General features: G+C 39.2%; 1 protein-coding gene across 1 annotated transcript in view; it reads right to left on the bottom strand.

Annotated features, from left to right (window-relative positions):
- The window catches only part of CNTN1 (contactin 1), a 238,112-nt gene that overhangs the window by 143,219 nt on the left and 68,213 nt on the right, over positions 1-26,680 (bottom strand). The window contains exon 3 of the mRNA XM_048956631.1: positions 22,664-22,709. The gene's annotated coding sequence lies outside the window, so the exon portion shown is untranslated. The remainder of the gene's footprint in view (positions 1-22,663; positions 22,710-26,680) is intronic.

Raw genomic sequence — 26,680 nt, 5'->3', positions numbered from 1 at the left:
CAACTCAGACAGTTTTTTATGTCATTAAATACAGATAAACTCTTGCAGAATCTTTCTGCATAATATAGCTTATATATCATCTTTTAAAATGCACTTAATTAGTAACCTTCTGCAAACTCCCCTAGTCTCAAATCTTTTTCTCTGGCTTGGACAGGCAAAGCGCTGTGTGCTCTATGCTATATGAGGAGCGGCTGAGGGAGCTGGGATTGTTCAGCCTGGAGAAGAGGAGGCTCAGGGGAGACCTCATTGCACTTTACAACTTCCTGAAGGGAGGCTGTGATGAAAAAAGGTCTGGCCTCTTCTCCCAGGCAAATAGTAGGACCTGAGGAAATGGCCAGAAGTTGTACCAGAGGAGGGTTAGGTTGAACATTAGGAGAAACTTTTTCTCTCAGAGAGTGGTCAGGCACTGACCAGGGAGGTGGGGGAGTCGCCGTCCCTGGCAGTGTTCAAGAGGCACCTGGATGAGGAGCTGCGAGAGATGGTTTAGTAGCTTGTGGCACTGGGAATGGGAGGGTGGTTGTTCCCCTATATTCAGCACTCGTGAGGCCGCACCTCGAGTACTGTGTCCAGTTTTGGGCCCCTCACTGCAAGAAAGATATTGAGGCCCTGGAATGTGTTCAAAGGAGGGCAACAAAGCTGGTGGGGGGTCTGGAACACAGGCCATATGAGGAGAGGCTGAAGGAGCTGGGATTGTTCAGCCTGGAGAAGAGGAGGCTCAGGGGAGACCTCATTGCTCTCTATAACTTCCTGAAGGGAGGTTGTAGTGAGCTGGGGGTCGGCCTCTTCTCTCGTGTCATTAGTGATAGGACCAGGGGGAATGGTTTCAAGCTACGCCAGGGGAGATTCAGGCTGAACATGAGGAAGTATTACTTTTCAGAAAGGGTGGTCAGGCACTGGAATGGACTGCCCAGGGAGGTGGTGGAATCACCGACCCTGGGGGTATTCAAGGAAAGACTGGATGTTGCGTTGAGGGACATGGTTTAGTAGGAGCTATTGGGAATAGGTGAACGGTTGGACTGGGTGATCTTTTAGGTCTTTTCCAACCTTGGTGATTCTATGATTCTATGATTCTATGACTAGATGATCTTGCAGGTCCAACCTTGCGATTCTATGATTCTATGATTCTATAGCAAAGACTGTTCTTCCAGTGTGTTACTCTAACTGTGTGACTTTGCCCCCTGCATCCCTCCATTCCCTTCCTTAGTGTATCAGGTGCTCTCATTATTATTCTTCCTCACTACTCAACAGCCAACTTACAATTAGCCTTCAAGTTACTTCTTATTAGCCCTTTTTAAGTTTACAGTCAAGCACTTCTTTGCTTCCTCCCATTACACTTCATACTTTGGAAGAACTCTTTGCAACACCTGCAAAGTCACTCAGTGCATTGTCCTCCTTCAAATCCTTTCTTAAATTTCATTTGCTATGGTAGTTACAAAGAAATTGACAGAATATAGGCTGCTTGGGAAAACTGAGACAACCGCCTATCTTCGTGGCTGATTTTTTTCATCATTTCTTTGGAATTCTCCATCTGTCTTTGCCTTTTATGTTATACTCATGATTACTTATGAGTAACTCCCACTGGGAGACCAACAGACTTCTTGCTTTGTTTGTTCACAGAGGTCTCTTGTTGATGACTGTGGCTTTTCAATACTATAGCAATCAACAGTGCTGAAGGGCATAGAGTGCTCAGCACATTGGGAATCTAACAAGAATTGTTTAACAGAACTTGGGGACTCAGGAATAAAATCTCTGCTGCCCCATGATGCCTACTGAGGAGTTTTACAGGGCTGAAAGAAATCAGGAATGCTAGCTTAATTATTTAAGCTGAAAACATAATTTTGTTACAATATGGAGCGCTTCACTACAAATACCTAAACATATTCCTGAATAAAACAACTGCATGTTTTGCTTTACTATTTAAATCAGTGTTCTGAGATATCAAAGATACTAATTAATATTAAAAGGTCTTTAAGTATTGTTTTGAAATAAATAATTTGTCAGAATGATAAAAATTGCATGCAAATATCATTGTCTCAACTATACGTACTATGCTGTATAATATCAGTGTATTTTTAAGATATCATACTTGATATTATAGAATATTGCTATGATTATTATAATAGACTACCATCTACTATGTATACATATATATACACATTATACATCAAATATTTAAGAGAGCCCATTTGTACTGAGGAAATGCTACTCTGTATATGTTCATATGTTCTATTTGAAAGAAGCATTTCTTCTCCTTCTGTGGAGGTCTATGAGACAGATGATACTCAAGGTGCCATTTGCCTTTCAGGAACTAACTACACACACACAACTGGAGAGAGCATTACTTTCATGTTCTCTCAGGACTTTGGTCACAACAGCAACAAAGACTTCATCCAAGATAACACACAGAACTTCCAAATACATTCCCCCACTTGCAGAATTATTTACTTCAAATTGCTACTGCTTTCAAACTAGCATGGCCTAAAGTATATAAATCCATATAAAGTCCACAATACTGGTGGAAAAACCATTCTTCCATTCTCTTCAACTGATTTTTTGGTCACATTTTTGTCCTCGAGTCTACAGCCCAGTTCTACTACAGCACTGAACTTCCTTGTGCTTAGCAAAAAATCTGACTGATAAAATCTCTTCCTGTATCTTCACTACTGCTGGTCTCACTGTGAGTGCTTCCTTTAAGCTGCTTCTGACCTCTGGATTGATTTTCCTATCCATCATTAGTTTCCTCCATAGCGAAGTTTTCTGGTCCTCATTCATCACCCTAACAACTTACATTACTGCATAAACAAAGAAAGCCCTTATACTCAATCGAGTAGCAATTCCCTGTTGAGCTGCTTCACTTTCAAGCCAGACCCTTCTGATTCTCTTATCCATACACCCACAAAAGTGCAGGGAGCACCACAGGAATCAATTGAATTATATGTTTTGGTGAAAAGCAGAAAACGCCAAATAACCATCAGTGCAAGCAGACATTCAAGTACTCTGCCTGCACACAGCAACATGTTCACAGCTGCCAGCTCTGTAAGAATGCAGTTCAAGCCAACAAATGTTTCCAGTTGAGTGAAATGCTTTCACTACAAGCAGTTCACCACACAAACAAAAAACAAAATGCAGGGATCTTATTGGGGTTATTCCAGAAAGGGCTGTGTGGAACAGGGCTGCCGAGTGAGGACAGGAGCAGGGGAGCTGGGGGCAGTGGGTAGCAGATGGGGCCCTCAGCCCAGGGGCACAACCCCTTAGCCTCTGAACAGCCATAGGGGGCCAGACTGAGAGCAAGCACGGTATGGCCACGGGCCTGGGCCTCTGGTCAAGGCCTGGTGCAGGTCCCTGGTCCTGCAAGAAGATGGCAGAACAGGGGCAGCTGAATCTCAGGCAAGGGCCAGGTTCTACAAGAAGCCCCCAGATAAAAGCCCTTGAAAAGGCTTTATACAGCTGTCATACAAATCTGATCCCAAGCTATGTAGCCTAATCATTTCTGAATTGGGAACACCTGGAGTCAACTCCAGAGAGGGAAGCCTCCTGGTGCACTCAGGATCTTGACATATGCTGCAAGAAGGAAGGAGGAATTACGAGATTTTCCACGAAGCGTGGTGAGGTGAAAGGGAAAAAGAAGAGGAAGGAAAAAGGAAAAAAGATGCAATAGAAAGAGATATACAAAAATGACATGAGGTTTGGTCTAAGTAATGAGAAAAAAAGCAATGGAAACCGTGAAATTGAAAGGCTACCAAAAGTGTCAATGGCATCAGCAGAATGGTGAGAAAGGAAGGGAATTGTGAGCAGGGGGATGTGAACACTGTGAGGTAGGTGCAATAAAATGGGTGGAATGAGTATTAGGGGAGACTCACTGCCAGCCTGGACTGAAAGCAAACAGAGGGCTTAAAATGGGGTGGTGGCTGAAGTTGAGGAGAGGAGCAAGGGCTTAAGGCAACAGACCTGCCTGTCATGCATTTTATTTTGTGCTGTTTCTAGGGAATAGAATGGTGAATATCTCTGCCTATGAAATCCTCTCTACATCCCAGAGAGCAGAGTGTCAGAAAGGAGAGGCATGCAGCTGAGCTGCTTCCAGCTTCTCTGTCAGCCTGTGCCCCAAGAGCCAAAACTGTACATTCAGCCTCTGCCTAGTCTAGCCTACAAGCTGCTGGGGAAGTGGCTTAGCTCTTCTTCATCACGAGCTGCTCTCCTCCCCACTGCACTGATGGAGGAACTGAGGGTGCGCTCGCCCATAACAGCTCACTGATCCTTGCTAGCTCTGTATGTCACACTACACATTTGAATGAAGAAAATGTCAGCATGTTCCCTGATACTCAGCATGAGAAGAGTTTGGCTGCATGCAAATGACAGGAAAAAACCAAGATGGGAGGCCAGTATTTAATTTTCATCCTCATGTCAAACATATTTGCCAGTCAGTACCACCTAGCATTTTCAAATGCAGGTCAACTTACATCAGTAGCTTGTCAGTAAGAAAGCAAAAGTGACATGAAATAAACAGAACGCCTCCTACTTTCCTGACACCAACAGCCTGCGTTGTCAGTGATGATCATCCTCTGCTGCAACCACCAGCACACAGCCTGCACTCATCTTTGCCAGAACATGGCTTTTAACTTTGTCATCTCCATTTGTTTACAGTGCTCTGAATCAACAGCTGCTCTACCACACAACACACACCATTCGTCCGACCTGAGCAAAGAGAAAATAAACATATAAATACAAACTGCAAAGTGCCTCTTTTTAGCATTTTGTCAACTATATTCCTTCAAATAAAGTATGAAGCAGATATATTTTCAGGTTCTCGTAGGCAGGAACTGCCCTGCAGTAATATCCACTCCCAGGTCCAAGAGCAATCATGTTTCTAATTTTCCACAATCTCCTTAGAAATGATCTCTGAGAAATTACTAACTGCAAACATACAGCTCTAAATATACATCATATTTTGCAGAGAGTAGAGCCTAGTAATTAATGGAAATAGAAAACTCTCAGTTGTCTGTGAGAATTTAGTGTGAAATAAATTAAATCTGTAAATTTCACTGTTGTGAGAGAAAAAACTAACCTAAACTCTTTTCAATTATTTTTTTTTTAAAAAAACATGACCTTCTTTTCAGCTAAAGGCAGATGTCATCAACATATTGAGAACACGGTATTTCCACAGTGGAAACTGAATGAACAGACTATTATCTAAAATTTTGTAGCAATAGAGAATGGGATAGTAGGCAACACTTCTTCACAAACATAGCACATGATATGGACTGCAAACCATGAAGGACCTCAAACATTACACAGACTACAAAAGCTGTTTTGCATGTTTCAAGAGAAATACCAATTTTAATAAAAGCAATAAGCAGTCGCCTTTGAGGCAAGAAAAGCCTGATTTCACGTCCAAAAGAAAAATGTTGTCATGTAAGGGATATACTGAGGAAATACTGTTTTGGAATAGGTAAATACTAATTATGTAAATAACAAGTGAAGGAAACAAGGAAACCTTTGAAAAGGTGTCTTTTGTTTCTGATTGTTTTGGTCAAATGACTCATTGCTGTTTATGTTATTTTAGCTGTAGAAATCAAAACAAAAATTCAATCAAAGTGATAAATTACATACATATTGTTGCACGTACATCTTATATACTGAAAAGTAAATGTTCTCCAACTTTTTTTAATACACAAAAACTTCACCTAACAATCTGACAGATAGGAAGAAACCTATACAATTTAATGCTTATTAAGTTTCTAGTCACTGGCTGGCAAAGAGATGGCTGTAGGACTGTAATCATCTCCCACTACCTCTGTAGACAATCATGTTGTCTCTCTACAATGGAAACAGTCCTATGAAAATTAAAGAAACCTTCTAAAAAAGCTCTTTTAATAACTGAGGTTTACAAAAAAAGTAACACCAGCTTCTTGGCGAATATGTGGAATATGTTCCATTCAAACTGTAATACAATTTAAGACTAAATACCATTCCTAATGGGATATATCAGCTAAAAGACAGTAAAATGGAAAAAAAAAAAAAAAAAAAGCCATGCAATTTTGCCTTCTTTTAGCTGTGAAGCTAAATAACTGAAAATTAATTGTTTCGTCCTTACAGTTTATAGATACTTTCATTTCCTCTTTTGTTTTGTTTTTGTTTTTTGCTTTAACAGTTGAATTAACAAGCAATAGATACTATTTTTTTTTTTCCTGCAGAAAAAGTACATATTTCAAAGAAAAGGAAGCTCTTATGAACAGCTTAATGGACATCTACAGGAACCCTCTTTAGCATCTGTAAAGATAAGTGGCAGTGTTAATAATAGGTACGAACTGCATCAAACTCCTCAATAAAAACAAGCCTTTTAGTTATCCCAGGTGAAATTTTTAACTTCCCACAAGCTACGTACATTCGCTTAATTGCATACATGGAGTCAGAGTTACAATTTCTAAGGTCTATATCAAACGATGGACTCCTTGCTGTACACAAAGCCTTTACTTACAACAGCAGTATAAACTAAGGAAACTAACAAATAACTAAACTGGGATCACATCCTGAAATACAATTTTAAATATACCATCTGGCACTTAAGATTTGACTAAAGCTTATCGATGCAGCCCAACTGTTCAGTAACAGCATCATCATATAGAAGGATTCACCAAATTTGACATATAAAGTATTAATCTGTTCAAGCACGATGTCCTAGAATAAGAGAACTGCAGGCATACAGCTTTAAAACTAAAGAACAGAATTCATCCATTACAGTATGAAATATAAATGTATTTAATGATCTTTAAAGTGGAAAAAACCCAAACAACTAAGTCTTAAATTCTTAAGAGTGCAACTGGCCATGTTCCATTTCTTTACCCTGTTTTCAAATGTATTTTCTGCTATAAAAGCTTTTGTCCCTGTCAGGATAAGTAATGTCCTAAGATAACCTAACAATAAAAATGGACAGGAATCTTCTGAGCAATTCAATTATGAACTTACCAAAGTATTTTCAGACTACTGATTTGTTATCACCTCTTAGAAAGCTAGCAATCTTTTGTGATAAGAGCATAGAGTTTGCTAGATGTCTCTTAATGGAGAAGTGTTCATCTCATTTTCTAACATAAAACTGCTGCTATGCTGCACAAAACACAAATTAGTGACATTTAAATGACCTATACAAGCTTATAAACCATGGTCAGAGTTTGAAAAATCACTTTTTACCTACGGGTTCCAATTATGCCTTAAGGGTATAGGCAGTTTCTATTAACATCAGCAGTACTGCACTGTGTCCAAGTGTGAGAAACTTGTTTTTAGTAATTAGTTATGTTCATCACAAAGACATCTGCTGTTGTCTAGGGCAACAAGGTCGACTCCACGCCTCAAGACTGCCTCCACCAAACAGGAAAGAAAGGTAATTGTGGGCAACTCCCTTCTGAGAGGAACAGAGGGTCCTGTATGTCAGAACAAGGTGCTGGCAGGCACCCTCAACCTGCTGCACCTCATGATGAACATACTAGGCAGCAAATTGGTGGGGCTCATCACCAGGGCTTCAAAATAGATTTGATGGGGGAAAGGCATGCACTGCTGAAGAGCAGAGAAGAGTAAGGGAACACTCGTTTTTAGGAAGCAATGGGGGAAAACCTCAGATTTTTCCCAGAAGTCGGGAGGGCTCCTCCAAGAAGGTAATGTGCCTCTATATGCACCTCTATACCAATGAACACACAGCATGGGAGGAGGAATTGGAAACTGTGGTGCAATCGAAATACTATGAACTTATAGCTATCATGGAAACATGGTGAGATGACTCACATAACTAGAATACCATGATTAATGTTTGTGAGCTTTTTAGAAGGGATAGATGAGGTAGGAGAAGTGGGGAAGTTGCCTTCTATGTTAAGAAGTGGATACAATGCAAAGAGCTGTTCCTGAGAAACAGTCATGAATATGCTGAGATATTGTGAAATTTGGGACCAGACCAGTAAAGGTCATCTGGTGACTGGGGTCTGCTACAGGCTGCCTGATCAATGGAAGCCTGTTGATAAGATCTTCTTGCTTCAGTTGCAAGAGGTGTCCCATTTGCAGGCCCTCATTCTAATGGGGGATTACAACTGCTCAGATATCCGCTGGGAAAACAATATGGCGAGGGCAAGCAGCCCAGGAAACTCCTGGAGTCAATTTATATCATCTTCCTAATTCACGTATTGGACAGACCCACCAGAGGTGAGGCACTGCTGGACCAGGTGCTCGCCAACATGGAAGAGATCATAAAAGATGTCAAGATCGGAAGCAGGCCGGGCTGCAGTGCTCATGTCCGAGCTGAGTTTATGATCTCAAGGAATACATGCCTAGCAAAGAGTGGAATCAAGTCCCTGAATCAAGTTCAGGAGAGTAAATTTCAGGCTGTTTAAGGAATTGTTGGATGACATGCCCTGGGAAACTGTTGTTAGGGACAAAGTAATGGAACAGAGCTGGCAGCCTTTCTGAGAGCACAAGAGCTCCCCATCCCTCAGAATAGAGGCAGGAGGCAGAGGAGGCAGGAAACCAGCACAGCTGAGCAGGGACCTGCTGGTCAGGCTGAGGGAAAAGAGAGAAAAAGTATAAGCAGTGACAGTGGAGATGAGTGGCCTGGGAAGAATGTAAGGATGCTGTCCAGATACACAGGTATGGAGTCAGGAAAGCCAAGGCGCAGATGGAACTGAACTTGGTGAAAAATGTGAAAAACAAGAAAAGATTCTGTAGATAAATTGGGCAGAAGAGACGGGCAAAGAAAAGCGTACCCTTTCCTTTTTCAGCATCTCCTCTGTCTCCATTTCTAGTTCTTTACTGATGCACGTGTATTCTGGAAGATAGTACGGCATTTTAATTGGCATGTTTTCAGTAAAATAATATGTATAATGTGTATTGCGCAGCAGGGCAGGAAGGATTGGGGTTGTCTTTCTGTGCTGCCTCAGTACTGGATTCTGGGGTCAAATATCTTCAGAGAGAGAAAAAGACTGTGATTCCTCCTTGGGCTTTGCCTCCCAAGCTGAGAGAGCTCGCATGGTGCCCCACTTTCCCAGGGAAGTCTTTCCCCAAAGGGTTTCCCCAGCCAGAAGCAACTAGTCAGGGTAGAGTGACCTAAGTTGACAGGAGAAGTGCAAGACACTGGGACCCAACAGCTCTGGGGTAAATAGGAAACCCCTGAGAAGGTGGGGCACTTGTTCACATTAAGGATCAGATCTGCAGCCAGCACTCAGTGGTTACAAAAGCAGGGAAGACTGAGGTGACCATATGCAATTTGCTACGCTTTACAAGCAAAGCTGAAAGAGCTAGCTCCACAAGAACACAAAGAGAAGGCTTTTCAAAGCCTTTTATCTCATTCATTTTACTTTAATGTATTTCACCTGCAGTTTTTCCTATTCAGTGTGATACTTGCTTCAGTTTATTGATTTGTGTCCTAATGAAGCCTATCTTTTAAATCCTTTCTGGGTCTTTTGAGTATGCTGTTAGATAGGAAGAAGATAAAGTTCTATTACCTCAGTTTTCCAAACAAACATAAACTCATCATCTATATTACACATACGCTACAAAAACACTCTGACTTCTCAATCCATTTTTAGTTACCACAGAATGTTCCTACAAGGTAGGAAAAGTACCTATACTGTTAATTGTGAAATAATATTTGATAAATCTCCATAGACATACATCAATATAAATAGCTCGTACACTGCTCTATGGTAACCTTTGCCCTTCAACCAAAACAACTTCCTTGATTTTTCCTGTAAAAATTCCAACTCCCACCATTCTTATGCAAAAAATCAAACCAAACTCTTGTAGAATCTCCAATTTCTGTGGTTCCCTATCTGCTGCCCACTTCAGTCTACAAATTCTGCAACAACAGATGCCATGTACTCCATACACGACTTCAGTCATGTTCTCCACACCTTTCACAGCTTCCCTTCAGCCATGACATCATGCTTTTTCCTGCCAATCAATCCTGCACTGGTACTTATCATCAGACCAATGGCAAGCATGGACACAGAAGACACTCAAGACTAGAGTTTTGCTGGAAACTGCAGACAGGAGAAAGGACTCCAACTCCATGTTAATGCTCAACTGGATGAGCAGAAGAGAGTTGTTCCAGGTGCTCCCTGTAAGCGTCACTGTAATTCTCCTACTACTCAGTCTATTCAAATTATTTAAAAGACTATTAAATGACATTTCACTATACATATGCAGCTGCAAGAAAGAAGAATGAGCCCAATCCTGGACTGCTTCAGCATTTGATAATGCCACTGGTGGCAGAGGACTCCTGCAGCACTCCATTTAAAGCTCCTCCCAAACACATTCAGTACCAAAGGGATGTAAAACAGAAGGATGTGGATGCCACCAGGAAGGATCAAGGGCTTAGTGCTACCTTTCTTTTGTGTTGTTTTTTTTTTTCCTCAACACTCATCTCTAGAAGTTGTATAAATGGTTACAAAAAAGTGAGAAAATCTTGTGCAAATGACCAGGGCTTGATTTTATTACTTCAACTCATTTTTAAGTTCTAGTCTTTATTAATACAGAGATCTAGATCCAGTGTCCTTATTTTGCTCCCTAACTTCTAGCCTCATCTAATTTTCTTCTTAGAGTTGGAAAGGAAGGCATTTGATGTTAAATTCAACTCAGGTTTTTGGGTTTTTTTTCAACACATGCTGTTTGGAAGAATCGTAACTCCATGTTATCAAAACATCTTTCTTTCAAGGGACTTCTCTTTACCAGGAAAAGTAATAAAATAAATTTATTATCAGTTGGTCAGAACGTAAATAAATTGCATTAAAATTGCTCAAATATATTTCTGAAATACTGGAACTAGGCTCTAATTCCTGTATGCAGTTACATTCGCAGGAGAATTTACAGAGTAATACTATTCATTAATAATTATTGGTATAATTCCCTTAATTACGACGATCAAGGAAGCTTCAGAACACTAATTTGAAAGAGGTAACAATCATCTGGGCCCTAATCCAGGAAAGCACTCAAAAGTGCTAATTTTGACCACAAAAATAATGACCCGGATTTGAACAGGACTGACATGCCTGAGTTAAGATAATCTTGGCTTTGTTAAGCCTGTAGCAGGAAAATCAAGTAGAAGTATTATAAGAGTAATCCACGAAATCCTGCCAGAATTTCTCCTCAATATTATACTATTATCAAACATTCTCTAAGGGCTGCTTTCTTCTGGAAGATTACCGAGTAAAAGTGAGAACTCATATAGGACCTGATTTTGGGGGAAAAAAAAAAAATCTATTGCAGAATCAAGTACTTTTAAAACCCATATATGGAACAAATATAGACAGTGAAAAAATCTGTACCTGCTATGGATGGCCAGGTCCGAAGTGTTTGACCTGAACCTTCACCCTGAACCTGGTCTTCCATATCTGAATTTGAAATGCATTTTCTTCTTCATTTTATCTTCAGTAAGATGAAAGGGACTGAAGCTGGATGCAGGCAGAATGCCTTCCAGAAAGATTATAGAATCTGGATGGATTATTTATTTATCTATTTATTTAATCCAAAAACACAGGCAAGGTGTCTGGATGCTCAGCTGTAATCTGCAGAACAAAAAAAAAGAAATGCAGCAGCACACTTCAATGCTCATCTGTGTGACGTTTGTCATTGGAGCTCATCATAGTAGTTACGGATAAAAAGCTCTCTTGGAAGGGATTCTGCCTGCATCCAGCTCCAGTCCCCTTTACCTCACCTAAAGGGGAGAAGCTCTCTCCTATGGCTGGGAACTAATCACATCTTGTCTAGACTCTCAAAAGCTATCTACCTATCTGCTTAAAACAAGCAGTGTCTTTGGAATCCCATATGGAAACATGTTCTGTTTTGACCAAAGACTTTCTCCAGCTCACAGAAATAAAAAACTAAACTGAAGTAGAACAATTAGGATATTCGGCCTCAAATGCAGATAAAGCTTTGTGGAAGCATGTATATCCCTCTATTTTCTTCCACTGATTATGAAAACAGTGGCATTCAATGAAGAGTTTCTTTGAATTTCTTAAACTGGTTTTAGCTGCAGCAGAATAAATTCTGAACTCAAATAAATTTGATCTTCAGCAGTTTTTGAGAATCTGAATCATTTCTTTCCTTTTTGTTCTACATCTGATCATGTTCTCTTTTTACTTTCCTGTATTATTTTTGCCATTTCAGACCACTTTAAAAATCTTTATTGATATTTAAAGCATTTCATTTTAGATATACTGAGTCCAGTAAATTCATCATCAGGCATTTGAAAATGAAAACTCTGCCTATGACATTTATCTATCACTTGCACCATGCTACCTAGAGATTTCTCCTTCTAAATGAATTCAACACAGTGAGGAATGAAATGAGAGGATGATTATCACATTTCAAATACTCTGTCCACATCCCAGACACATTTATATTGTAATCAACCAAATTCTCAATATAGGTTCTCACCTCTAATCTTCTCTCCCCGAACTGCCAGTGAACATTACATTCTACTCCAGTGCACATATCATTCATAGAGACACCCATTTCTCTTCTCCCTACCCAATGTACATTTATACACAACACATTTTAGTTAATCTTAAAGAGTACCGTCATGCTCAGATTATTATCAGGGAATATCTATGGGTCATGCAGATACATACATAAATACTTTTAAACTTTTATATGAATGAAATCATTCCACCTTCTCCTGCCTGCTGTTCATCCAAAGGAGCATGCAAGAGAGTGACAACAAAATAGTATCATACTGAGGACTCGAGAAACTCAGAAAAGATGGAAGGGCATGAAATTTCGACTGTATTAAATACAACTCAGTACAGAAAAGATGACTGCAAGCATAATTAACTGCACTAAATAAATTATATTTGAGTTACTGAAAAGACTACGTACTGCTGATGGAACTTAACGGATTGCCAGACTCTGACAGAAGGTTACTTATAAAGGTTTCAGAAACCAAAGCTAAGAATAAGCAAAAAAAACCCACAAACCCACACTGAAGAATATTTCATTAATTACACACACTTCTACATGCACCCAACCTTGTGCAAACACTTCCTAGACAAAAACAGGGTGACAGTCTGGATTATAAGGTTTAACTCTGTGTCATGCAGGGCAAGATTGTGCAGACACTCAGCTAGCTCTAGGACTAGGAGGAGTAGAGATGAGTACAGCAGCATACCCATCAGTCTTTCTGACACATGCACTGGTGGCATAGACACACCAGACCTCTTTAATGTGCCATGGCATCGCACAAGTTGGCTCGTGCAACAGAATCTAGTAAGGAACAGATCAGGAAAGCAAGAAATGAGGACAGAATGGATGTTATGAAAGACAATGTGGCAGCAATTAGATCAAACGCAGTATTTTCAGTATTACATGACTATAAGGATATTACATGCCACATTCCAGTTAAGTCCTGGTTTGAGATGAGATCTGGATGAAACCTCCTCTTGCCTCTATTCGTTCTTCTTATCCTCTCTACTCTCAGTCTGTATCAGTTCCCTTTCAAATGAATTCTGAGAAGAAGCTGTGCTGTGTGTAATGAGATGCACTATAAAAGGAAAGGAAATAAAGGCTGATTGAGAATGCACACAACTCAATATCAGGATTTAGGGGTGATGGCACTCGACCTGCAGGCATCAAGAGCTTAGCTTCATCTACTCTGATCTCCAATTCAACAGCAGCACACTGGAGCCTGAACAAAAAACTGTTTGGATGTTCTTAATGAACACCTCTGCCTTCAGTCATTTTCAAGCTTATGCCCTGAAACAAAAATAGGCACGTTTTTTTTCCTCTCTCAGGGAATAATCATTGAATGTTCTCTGAAATTTTATTAACCTCTTTATATATGCTACACTCTGGTGATAAATTTCATAAATAAGTAAAGTATGTTTCCTTTTATTAATTTTAACTTACTTATACTAAAAATTATTATTAAAAATTATTAAAGTATTAAAAATTATTATTGTTAAAATAATTTGAAAAGGTACGTGAAACTTTATACACATATACACTTCTATTAACCATATTGTAGATTTCTAGTTGGCAGAAGGAATAGTTATTTATTTTTTCTTTTCTGGTATTCTTTGTTCCATCTAGTTTGATGCACAAGGCCACTCAAGGTTCTATAAAAGCGAGGTTTCTGAACTGATGTTATGCTTTGTTTGTTTTTAAAAATTATTTACTGTACCAAATCCTTTTGTCATGGTACAGTAAATATGTTGATATTAATGGAGATACAAACATAAATAACTAGCTCTTGGAACAACAGCAATAGTTAGGTGTTTAAATGCGACTGTGAATCCATACTGTAATCTGTTGTTTTTCTGTAATGGTCTTCTGGAGCATATTTCACTGAGCACTACTGCATAATGTCTAATGAAACTATTCAAAGACCAATGGAAAAGTTTCCTGAAGCTGCAAGTCAGTCTATAGTTAGAGGGGGAAAAAAAAGGAAAAAATGGCTCACTGCTAATAAGTCTAAAGATAAAATCTGAAGCACAACACAGGTAGCTGTATTAAGCACTTAATATCCCACTTGTTCTCTTCGTAGAGGCATCTTGTACTTGGCAAATTCAATAATTACATTACTTGAAAATGAAAATATGAATGGCGAAATGAAAAAAATAGCTTTTCTGGAACCAATAGGTGTAATGAAAAATGATCTCCTACGTCTCTCGCATTCCTTAACCAAAATAATTTCAGCCACATATACTTTCTGACATCTCTTCTGGGCAGGAGATTGCACCTGCTGTGCTTAGCCTGAAGGCATGTACATATATTGATTGCTGCCAAGGAGAATATATAACAGCTTTCCACTCCATAGGACACTGATTTGGATTTTTTTCTTTCTGCTGAACTATAGATATCGTGAAACTTGTAAGAACTTAATTATCTTCAAGACTTGCATACTTTTTTTCCCTGCGTTGCAGAACCTAGATGAGCAGTTCAACCTAACACAGAGGATTGGCAGACGGACAGTGATGGCCTAATTCTTATTTCCTTAGGAAACAAGTTAAAATATCGTAACAAATTAAAGCTACATAACATTAATGGTGATTAATGTTCGGCAACACAAGCTCTATGAAAATTTTAGCAGCTCATTACATTTATCAATATAGGTAACACAAATACCTGGCTTAAAATGATTAAAAAATATAAAAGATGTAGGTTTTTCTAGAATGTACATTTTGAAATTTATACATAATTTTCACATGATAGATTTTATATATAAACCATACATGCATACATAACTATACATAAAGTATGAAATAAAACTCCCAGAAGAAAGCATTTTAATTGTACCGATGCATATAAATTTCAATTCCAAGCCTTTCGTTTAAATAGAAACCAATGTAAATGAGTGATTAGATATTTCTGATCCTTTTGTGAGCTTCTGGTGCTTGCATGCCTGTGGGACTCAGGGGACTGAATAAAAACTGCGTGCTGTTCCTACCACAGCTACATCTGGACGCAACAGACAGACCAGAGAAGACCAGTAACTCAGAAGCCAGCTACAAGACCTGTGTTATTCATTACTCTTGTAATGAGTCTCTTTGAGGGCTTCACTACTTTCTTAAATTCTTTCAGGAACATAAACAAGCTTTAGTTTTACTCTGGAAAGAGAACACCAAACGCGATTCCTGCCTTACCCAGCCTAATGTAAGGATGTTGTCGCTTTCACGCATTCCCTAAGGGTGTATTGCTTTGAATCGCAAGTCTCTGAGTACTTCTGCTTAAAATCCAGAGTTGCTTAAAGATTTTCCTCCTGTACTGACTTGACTGATTACTCATTTCTTTGTTAAATCCCTGAGGAATAACTGGTCCAGGTTCTGGCCTGAGCGCTTTGGACAGACAGCTCTCCATGTCTGCTTCACTTGGCTTCCAGTCAGAGAAAACCTCTCTGAAAAACCTCTCTGACACAATCCTCCTCCCTACATCTCTCAAGAGGAATTTCCACGTTCCCTGGGCCAGCCCCATTCTAAAAGGCATCATTCAGAGTGGAGCAATACTGCTGGCAATGTGCTGCTTGTTTTACTTGTAAAGTCACTCACTGTGTGATTGCTCCTGTCACAATTTCCCAGATGCCGTTTGGCTATTACATGCAAATCCATTTCTTGAAATGCACATACAAAGCTAAATTAAAGTCTCCTGTCAAAACAGAGGTTGTGATAAAGATGATGCTCATAGAACCAACACCAATTTTACACTCCCAAGCTACAAAAACATCTCTTTAAAAAGTGTATTCTTCTATTGTTCTATAAAGCAGAAAGGGAAATTGGCTTAGAAATATGTAGGTTGCTTCTCACACCTTAAATATAATTCTCCAAACAATTTTTGCGAGATGTTATCAGTAGCAAAGTAAATCAGAGCAAGCTGATGCAGTTCAGTAACATTCTCCTAATAAAACATCAAAGCACCTTAACCTGATTCATTTTTTTTTTAATAGTAAGCCTGCAATCTCAGTAGGCATATCTTTTACTCTTCAAGGACTTCTCTACACAGGAAGTGTTTTGGCCAATACTTCTTGGTTAAATTTCACTATGGAAACTGATTAAAGGAATTTAATGAGCATGGAAGCTAAACCGTGCTCCAGGCAAAAATACACACACATATGTGCAGCACATACATATCACATGGGCACAGCCACAAAATGGCAGCACAGCTCAACACCCTAAGCAATAGGCAGTCTTCAACTGTAGACCACAGCTTTCATGTATGTTTAAACTTCAAAATATTTTTGAATGACCAATAAGCTGAATCTCCTTAACCAAAATAGAATGAAACATACACCAGTTTTCCAGTCTATATTCTCTATTTGATTTGAAATTTAGGATTAAATCCTTTATCAACTCAAACAAGTATTGTGGCTGCAGAAGAGTATTTTCATTTAGAAAAGTATTTTCATTAAGTTCTGTCACAAAACAGAAGGTAGAACATTTTTATGGTGCAATATTACTTACGGCAGTCTGTTTCCATTTGTCCTTTTTCATATGCTGACCTGGTAGAGAAACGGTCTAAAGAGTGGGCCTGTCATCACTCCAATCATTTTTACACAAGAAGTTTGCTCACTGATTATAGGGTTACTATGTTGGTAGTTTTTGCTAGGAGGCTGGTAGGAACCCATAAAAACTGAAGGAAGCAGACATGGTGAAGAAGCTTCTACCTTCTGCCCAAAGCAGGGAGGTTGAAACTAGATCACATATAAGGACCCTTCCAACCAAAGCAATTCTATGATTCCAGCTTTTCTGCCTTCTGAAGCAAGCCTAAGAGAAAATGAGAACAGCTGCTAGCTAGAAAGACAAGAAGGATCCTGGCTAAAATCCTATCTCTAATACGGGGTTAATGGCCATCACATTTTGGTGAAACTAATTACTCCAGAAGAAAGGAGATAGCAAGAGAATACAAAATGAGCTAAGAAAGATGGCAGATTATGGAAAGGAAAAGAATGATGTAAAAACCCCAGAAGGATAAACAGAAAAGAAACACTTGTACCATCTAGATCAGTTTGCATGTAACATCAATAAACAAACTGTCTTGCAACACTTCCTATTTTAAATATCTATGTGACAGTTTTAGAAATAAATTTAATTTTCAAAATGAAGCTGTCCCTAGCAAAAGTAAGTGGCCCCTGCATGTCACTGCCCCTCATGCCTCTGCGTGAAAAAGCCAACACTAACAACATTTATTTTTGGATAAGCAGGGCTACTTCACAACTAAACAGATGAGTTGTCTTCAGCTCTCCAGACATGCTCTACAGTTACAGTTCTTGTTGATAATGGACTCGGTCTATTAAGAGCATTAGAAGATCCAGCTAACACAAGTCTCAACTACAGATGCACAAACCACCTTTCTGATCCGTTAACTAACAGTGGACTTGACTGTTGCCTAAACAGACTTGCCTCTTTTCCCATCCGCTGTCAGCACAGTTCCTCTCACCCTGAGAATGGCACAGAGCAAACAGCAGATGGCCTCTCTCCTGGTGGTATCCAGAAGCAAACCCATAACACTATTTTTCAAATGAATATTAGATTTTTCTGAGCTACTGCAGCAGCAGCACAGTGATTCCTAATCTAATTTGCATAGTAACCACTGAAATCTTAATATTGTTTTGCCACTGACTGTTTTCATATTTGTGATTCTCTTTACTTAAAGGGAAATGCTAAGGGTTTGAGAAATTTTCAAAGGTTGGGACAGTAATCACCACATACAGCACATTAGCCAAATCCTTTACAAGAGATTATTGAGAATCTCTGAAGCTTATACTGGGCAGATGAAAATAAATCACACATAAGCATCACACAACTGTATGCACTAGAGTAACTAAAGCAGGTATCGCCCAGAAGAGACCAAGACAACAAAAATATTCCTTGCTTACGTTTATGTGTTATTATACATGTGTACACAAGTGTAGGTAAAGAGATGCAGAAAGGTACTTAGATGCTTACATTATTGTGATTCAGAATTAACAGAGCACACATAAGAACAGTTGTCATAGTGTATTGAGCGGGGACAATGAATCATTTATAATGCATGTTTGGATCAAGTTTTTAACCAGTTTCTAAGACATATAATTCTGTTCTACAAATGAAGAGCTACAGTTTATTTCAGGGACTTGCAAATGCATGCTGTCAATGCAGGTACTTTGTTTCCTCCAAGGTACTGCCTTTTGTGACCCAGCCTAGAAAACATTTCTCTGCACAGAAATGTGCATGCTTGACCCTCTGTACTTACTGCTGCTTTGAGAACAATTCTATCCAGTAGAACAAGGGCAAGATATGTTATGTGGAGTATTGAAATGTTCATTGAATGTGTCAATGGATGGCACAGTCACTGCAAATTCCCAAGTTTCAACAGACATTTCTGTGCATACTGCTACCTTAAGTAAGAGTGGCTAAAAAACCTGTTAGTTTTATTAAAAAAAGAAAACAAACCACAATTAACTACTCTGTTGGAAAAGCTGGTGTGTATCCAAAGCATAGGTGAAGATCTTCATAGGTGAAGATCTTTCATGAAGACGACAGTGCTACACACTTACACAAGGGCTGCTCTGAAAGTAAAGCCTACTATTTTATTATGTTGTCCCACAACACCAGAGGCACATTTTGGTGGTATGGCAGTAGAGGTTGAACCTTCCCACCAATATTCCATTATATTTTGTTGCCATGCAACAGACAGCAGCAGAGGCAGTCTGACAAAAGTGAATCTGACATGGAAGTGCATATGAAGCAAAGGTACGTAACTACATTCCTCCATGTGGAAAAAAACTGCATCCATTGACATTCATCAGTGCTCGCTAAACATTTCTGGAGACCAAACTGTGGACATTAACATAATGAGGCAGTGGGTGTTGTGTTTCAGTAACGACACCATCATAGCAGCTGTGAAACAGTGGGTCATCTCTGCTGTGGAAGATTTTTTATTTATTTATTTTTTAATGAGAACCATATGCAGACTCTTATTCATCACTAGCATAAATACATAGTTAATGGTGGTGGCTATGTCGAAAAACAGCATTTTGTTGCTGTTCTACCAACAGTATTATCATGCTCTGTATTTGTTATGGTTTCCATGGAAAAAAACAGGAGGCATAACTTTTGGATTGATCCATGCATTTTGTCAGTTGCACTAGAAGAGTATTCTCTTTTAAAGGCTGCTAAGCGAGGAGTTGTAGGCCATTCCAACAATGCAATTCTCGAGTAAGAATGTGGAGCAGCAGGAGCTGAGGCAGTTGTGTAATTCATCTCTCTTGAGAGGAGTAAGACACGATTGCACTCTCTGTACTGGCTGGCACAAACTCTTTAACAACAATCTACTATGTGGAAAACAGACTGGCCTTTGTGCTTTGTTTATGCCTTTACAAGAGCATAGCTCTTCACATACTTCAGTAATTTGAAAATAATGTCAACTATATAAAAGGCAACTGCACAGTTATAGAAATTAATGTAGAATGCATCCTGTGTAGGCCTTCCTAAGAAAATGTTGATTTGAACTGCTTCTACTTACTCAAACATATTCAAACTCAATTCTGAAAGACTGTCAAGAAGAATTTAGCGTGAAAAAACAATTACATCCACACACAGATCCAACTCTTCAGTACTCTCTGGGCATTACACTGCTTAGTTTTAAAAGAAAGTGATCATTCTGCATCATAGAAATACAGTTATGTGGAAAGTATTACTTCGAGTGTTTGGATATTCTATCAGCTTATAACATCCTTCGAAGAGCTTTGTTGGGTGAGATTCTACAGCTGATGCAGTAATTAACAACGCACAGCATGCCCTCATTGCTCCTGCTGAATACTCACTGAACAACAGACTTGCCGCCCAGCTTCCCCCTTTGAACAGATGAGAGCCATCCTGCCCTCATCACAGAGCCACATCTCCCATCAACCCACAGCCAAGGTGCTCAGCAGGCAGCTCACCCTGCCTGCAGTAGCCAGACAGCAAGCCGCTGCCATGGCTCAGCATAGCACCACACCTCTCCCAGCCTGAGCCCTGCACAAAACCCTGGCAGGTCCTACAGGAGGCTGTCTCATCCCATCAGCTCACTGCAATGTGCAGGCTGCCACAATGGTGCATTGTGGCTGTGCTGCTCTGCTGCAACCTCTCTGTCATCCTACATGACAGGCAGTGTCAGAAGATGGCCATCTGAGCTGCAAGCTGACCATGTGGCCTGCTTCTTCTGCAAGCTTGGCAAAAGCCCTGCAGGAGACCAGTGTCTTACTCCCAGCTTTCCTCCCTGGGGTAAAATAGTGGGTGGGACTTGCAGACTACAACACTGCACCTGGTCTGCCAGCTTACTGCACTGGCCCTGGACAGAGTCACAAGCTGAGGGCCCAGGAGGCCGGTGTCCTGTGCCTGTTTCTGCCATGGCAGCAAGGTGCAGGATCCTTCATTTCCACCTCCTCCTCCTCCATAAGGCTTTCATCCTTCATTTTGCTCCTTTTTCAGCCAAAGAATAAAAGCAATTCATCTCTGCTGATGGCAGTTATAAATTAGAAACAGCAGGAAATGGTGGCCATTTTGAATGAAGACAAAAAAGCATCAGGTGTATCCAGCTGCTCCTGGGATCACAAGCTCATTCGTACAGAACAATAAGCAGGGGCATGATTGTGTTTTAATAGGAGAATAACAGCATGCACCATGCCAATTTATGGAGTTATTAGTAAGGAAAGTATGATATGTACACGGAGCAATTGAACACGGGCAACAGTGCAACAATGGTAGCAAAACCTTCCTCAAACAGAGGAGTTGCATGAGTGAAATTTAACAGACCTTATCTCAAATAGAAAATGGGTTTCAGCAATGGAAGATGTGTGCCACAAACCCCCATCTCATGGAAACAGAGGTAGAATAAGCTGCATTTGTAAGCACAGAGAGCAGAACTACTATAAAAGTCTGTTTGTTACGTGGGATCTACCTGAATTTGTCATTATACCAAAATTAACTGAAGCAGTATGTGAAATAGAAATGCAAGGAGGCATTTCACATACTCAAAAAAGCAATGCGTAAGAAGAATTAGTATTATTTGTGTATATAACAGATCCTCTAGTCTCAGTACTATACAGATGTCCAACAAAAATGTCTGTCAATATATCCAGGACACGAAGATTTTAGACTCCCCAAAGGATTACAGTTAGAGATAAGTATCTTCAGGTTTCAATACAGCACAATTCTGAGCTGATGCTCCCCTTGTAAAGCAGCAGAAAATTAATAACCATATAGAAGGTAAAAGATGCCAAAGTTAAAAGTGTCAGCGCCAGGGAACTTTAAGTCAGGGAAGTGTTGCCATTAGGAGCCATGAATTCCTCTGGTCCCATTCTACATGAAAGAGGATTTCACAGAAGAGTTTTCACTTAGTGCTTGAAAATTATATTAAAATGTCTCTTGCTTATATTCCTACTTGAACAATAATCTTAGGAATATTACATCAACTTAATGCAATCTTTAAGTGATCTAAAGGAGCAAAAAAACTAATTTCCTACCCCAGTGAAAATCAAACTCCTACTTGCAGACAAGACAGGTTAGAAATGACCGTGCTCTGCTCAGTTGTTGCAGCTACTTAAGTTGTCCATCTTAGAAGACTAGCTAAGAATAAAAGACACGTAATGTTGCCTACTGCAGAGTAACATGATTTTAAGGGCAGCCCAAGGTTTGAATACAGTCATCACTGAGCTCTCAGCTTCCTCCCACCCAGAAATACGTACATACAGAGATGTCAGGAAGGGATTTACCCTTCTCAAACCTGATCAGCAGGTGCCACCTGACACTTTAAAACATATTTTGTAGAGCTTAATAGGTCATTGCTGAATAGTCAATAAGTACAGATCAGATGCTATGCCTCTATATTACACACACAACAAGTTCATTTGGTGTGGCTCTTATAGAGGGTCCAATCTCAGAAGTACAGATTACTCTAACCTCCTTTCTACAAAATATACACAGTAAATATCAATTCAAATCAGAGAAGTCTTTGAATCAAAAAACTTTGCAGGTATATCTAATAAAAAAATGCTGTATATCAATGTAGCTGACAATAATTTATCACGTTGAGGTCAGAAACACTGCTTTCTGAATTAACTGTGTTCTTACCACCTACTTCACAATTCTGGGATTACTATTTTTGTTAATAAGAAGCTCCTAACTTTTACTTCATTACTTAAACATGGTAATAACTTACAGAACTGAAAGTCACCAACCTCTAGCAAGGTGGACTCCGATTCAGAGCAGATCCAGAGGCAGTATCTAGGATTGAATAAAAACAGAGTTCAGTCTGGTTGCTGAACACTCAATTTTGCAATTACAGATGATGTCTGAATTGCATACTGTCATAATGTGATCTTACAATCAGCTTTTTACAGATGTTTCTTGCAATTTGTAAACATGGGTTTTCAGTTACCCACTGTCCTGAACAGATCTAAGACATATTAATAAAACCCTAGTAACATTAAACTTGAAAAGCAGAGGGATCTTGTGTGGTTTTGTCTTTTCCTTATTGCTTGATAGACAAGTTATGAGATCATCTCTGAAAAATAAATTTAAATGTTTTATTTTATATTTTAAATGTATTATTGTCATTAATACCTTAACAAATAAACTAGATCCTAAAGTTATCTTCTGCAGTAAATTACACTGCCGTGCCTGAGAACATCCTCAGTTACACAATTACTCATTTCTAGAATATTTCATTCTTCCCTTTTCAGTACGCCACCTGATCCCTCCCTATTCTCATTCCCACCCAGTATATTTTGCCATATCCACCCAAAATGATTCAAAAATCTTTACTCAATTTCTACTTTGATTTCTTCTTTCCAAACCTCTAATTCACAGCTGCAGATACCCTCTACCTACTTTTATATCTGGTTTTCTTCTTTTAGCAGCTTGGCTGTAAGAACCACAATATGTTTGGATCAGTGGATCCAAGATAGTAACTACACAACACTAGCACTAAATGCAATTTTGCAAATGTTTCCAAAATCTAGGACAATCCAAGTACATAATATAATGCAGAGTACTCACTTCAGAAGTGGGCTACATAAAGTAACACATTTACTGCTCACTCCTGTGCTTGTATTTCCTTTTAAAACAGTAGCTCATCCCCAGTATATGAAAGCTTTCTAAGTTGTGCTGATAGCTAAATGGGCAATGATTTAGGAAGGTAAACATGAGGTAAGAAATCTTTTAGATATGTAAGGTCTAATTGCTAATTCAATTGATGACAAATGAACCAAGCACTCAGGCTTCAAAGCAGTATTTGTCTGAAGCCTATGCTACTTTATAGGTAGCTTAGTCAAAGTGCTGTCAATACACTTTCTATTGTGCTCTGATTTACTGCAACACAAAATCAGATCTGTCTTCAGTGGTTTTAGGACTCTTTACAAGACTGGAAATGTAATAATGTCTCTCTAGGCTTCATTAAGTGGTACAGTTCCAGTTTCTTTCCCCACGTGCATGTCTACGTAAACCAATGCAACACTTCTGTGGCCCTGGCAACATTCTCATTAAAGAGCATGTTATCTCTAAAAGTTTAATTTCAGTGTTCCGCTATGCTGAGAGAAGAACAGTGACTATTATTCCAGGCTCATCCCTTCTCTCACTTGTATTTAATAAGTAAGTGTACTCTTCAATATGCTGCGATTTAATCCTTCTGCTTATGATGACATGGAGAGACTATCAGAATATTCCATCTATAAACAACATTCCTATTATTTCTCCCTTCTTGTAAACTATTCTTGAGAGACTGTGGACAAAAATAATTTAAACTAATCCTACATAAACACATACACAAAATTTTGTAACTAAATTTTAGTCCCCATTCACTGAGTACTTGCAGAGCACATACTTGCATGTTCATAATTCTTAGCAACTCTGAAAACTGATTTCCAAGCAACACGTTTACACTGAATAGGAAATTCCTGAGGTAACAAATTATATAGTATATCATCAAGATAATACAATATATTCTAGTCTTCTAACACTTAACAGGAAGGTTTATAAGTTTGCTTCATAATTTATTATCTAGGGTGGAAAATAAACTGAAGTACAGAAAGAAGAGCCTCAAGGTTCTGAACAGCTTTATAAAATTATATACGCTTAAAGAATGCCAACTCAGCTCCCGCGGTTTACAACATATTTTCAGTAATAAGGGGATGAAAGCTATTACCTACCACATTCAGTGAAACATGCTAACATTACTCACAGAATCACAGTCACAGAACATTGAAGAAATCAACAGGCATTAATTTCATCTTTAAGAAGGCAACACTTGCTAAGAAGTAAACGGTGATAAATGTTACACTTTCTTTCTCTTTTATAGGAAATTATGCATATTACTAATTCACCATTTGAGAGTATTTCACCTCTGTAAGTTTTAACTAACCGTGTTCTATAGAAAAGCCTATCAAGCCCATAGGCAGCCATTAAAAAAAAAGACAGACTATGGATATTAGGAAACTAGAAATGCATTTTCCAAGTGTGAAATGTAGGAGGACAGCAGAAAAAAAAAAATATATATATATATATATATGCCATAGAAATATGTAATTCACATAACAGAATATCTAGAGTGTTACAGTTATTAAAGGAAAATATGCAATATCCAAGAATAGTGTGGGAAACTACCAATTAAGTGCTTGTTCTTACAAGTGTATTTTCGAATATAAAATTTTCTTGCTTACATGGCTAGCAGAGGACTACAATTTTTAAGCTAGTTTGGTGAAGAATACAGAACGCAGGGTGAGAAAAGGGGCTTATGCAGCTCAGTGCATTGGCTTGGAATAAAGGCAACAACTGGACGCTCATGAATGGAATATAGGAATTCGGATGAACAACTGTTCCTCTGTTCTACTCCGTAGGACTTAAATGTGAAAGAAAAAAAATGCATCAGTAAAACCAAACAGATTCAGAGAACTCTGAAAGTAGAAGAACTCTGTAGGTCCATAGCCCACAAATGAAAGGGAAGCAGGCACAAAAACGTCATTATTTTTTTTTTCCTTTCTTATGCCCTAGAATTTGTTGACAATTATTTAAAAAAGTCAATCCTTACAACGAACTAGAGCCGTTAACAGTTTGAAGGTGCCTACAAAATACCTAGGTCTGCAGTGGCACAGATGTCCTGTTCCTGCTCCCTGACAGCAGCTCACATCACTCACTGGATGTGCTGCTTGGTTCTTCCCTGCTCACCACAGGCACAGAGGAAGGATGGATGTGCTCCAGAAGTAGTCACTCGTGGTGACAAAACAAGCTGTCTTCCTCAGAAGACTGCTGGAACCTCCATATTGTCCAGGTGGCCAAGAAGGCCAATGGCATCCTGGCCCACATCAGAAATCGCGGGGCCAGCAGGACTATAAAAATGATTGTTCCCTTGCACATGGCACTGGTGAGACCACACACTGAGTACTGGGTTGCTCAAGTATGTGCAGAGAAGAGCAACGAAGGATGTGTGAGGAACTGCTGACGGAAGTGGGACTATCTAGGCTGGAAAAGAGGAGGCTGAGGTGAGACCTTATTGTTTTCTTCAGCTACATGGAAGGAAGCTGCAGGAAGGAAGGTGTCAGCCTCTTTCCTCAAGTGATCAATATCTTAAGTTGTGACAGGGGACATTTAGAATTGGGTAACAGGAAACATTTATTCATAGAGAAAGTTGTCAAGCATTGGAACAAGTTGCTCACAAAGGTAGGCAGTTCCCCTGGAGATATTTAGGAGACACGCAAACGGACTCAGTATGTCAGGTTGGTAGTTGGACTTGATCATCTTGAAAGTTTTTTCCCAGCTTAAATGTTCCTAATATTTTTTCTTCTTTTCTTTTTTTTCCTTTCAGTTTTATACCATTTTGCCTGTTCAGTGGTTGGTGAAAGATAGTGAAGTAATTTGCTTGAATCTCCATACATCTAAATTAGTGAAAAAACACATCAAATTTTAGATAATCTTTGCAGATCTAAATTCACTTCTTCAGTCTAAATAACAGCATGAGGTAAGAGAGAAGTGCAACTAAGACAGATTACTGCTGAACTCAGTAATGCCTAAGCCATGATTAGCTCTTGAAAAAGCCACTTCCAGTCTTCACTCATCAGTAGGACCAATCAGTTCAGCATAAGGCATTTGATGTGCACAGTCACTATAAATTAACCTCCACGAAAAAAAAAAAGCTTTTCTGTAATACTTATTATTCTTTTGATGACTCCGTTGCAGAGGACGCTATATGAGAAGCATATCGT

This window comes from Lagopus muta, chromosome 1 (assembly GCF_023343835.1).
Source record: "Lagopus muta isolate bLagMut1 chromosome 1, bLagMut1 primary, whole genome shotgun sequence".
Classification (NCBI taxonomy): domain Eukaryota; kingdom Metazoa; phylum Chordata; class Aves; order Galliformes; family Phasianidae; genus Lagopus; species Lagopus muta.
Note: the sequence above shows the minus strand (reverse complement) of the source record. Positions and strands in the feature narration are given on the sequence as shown.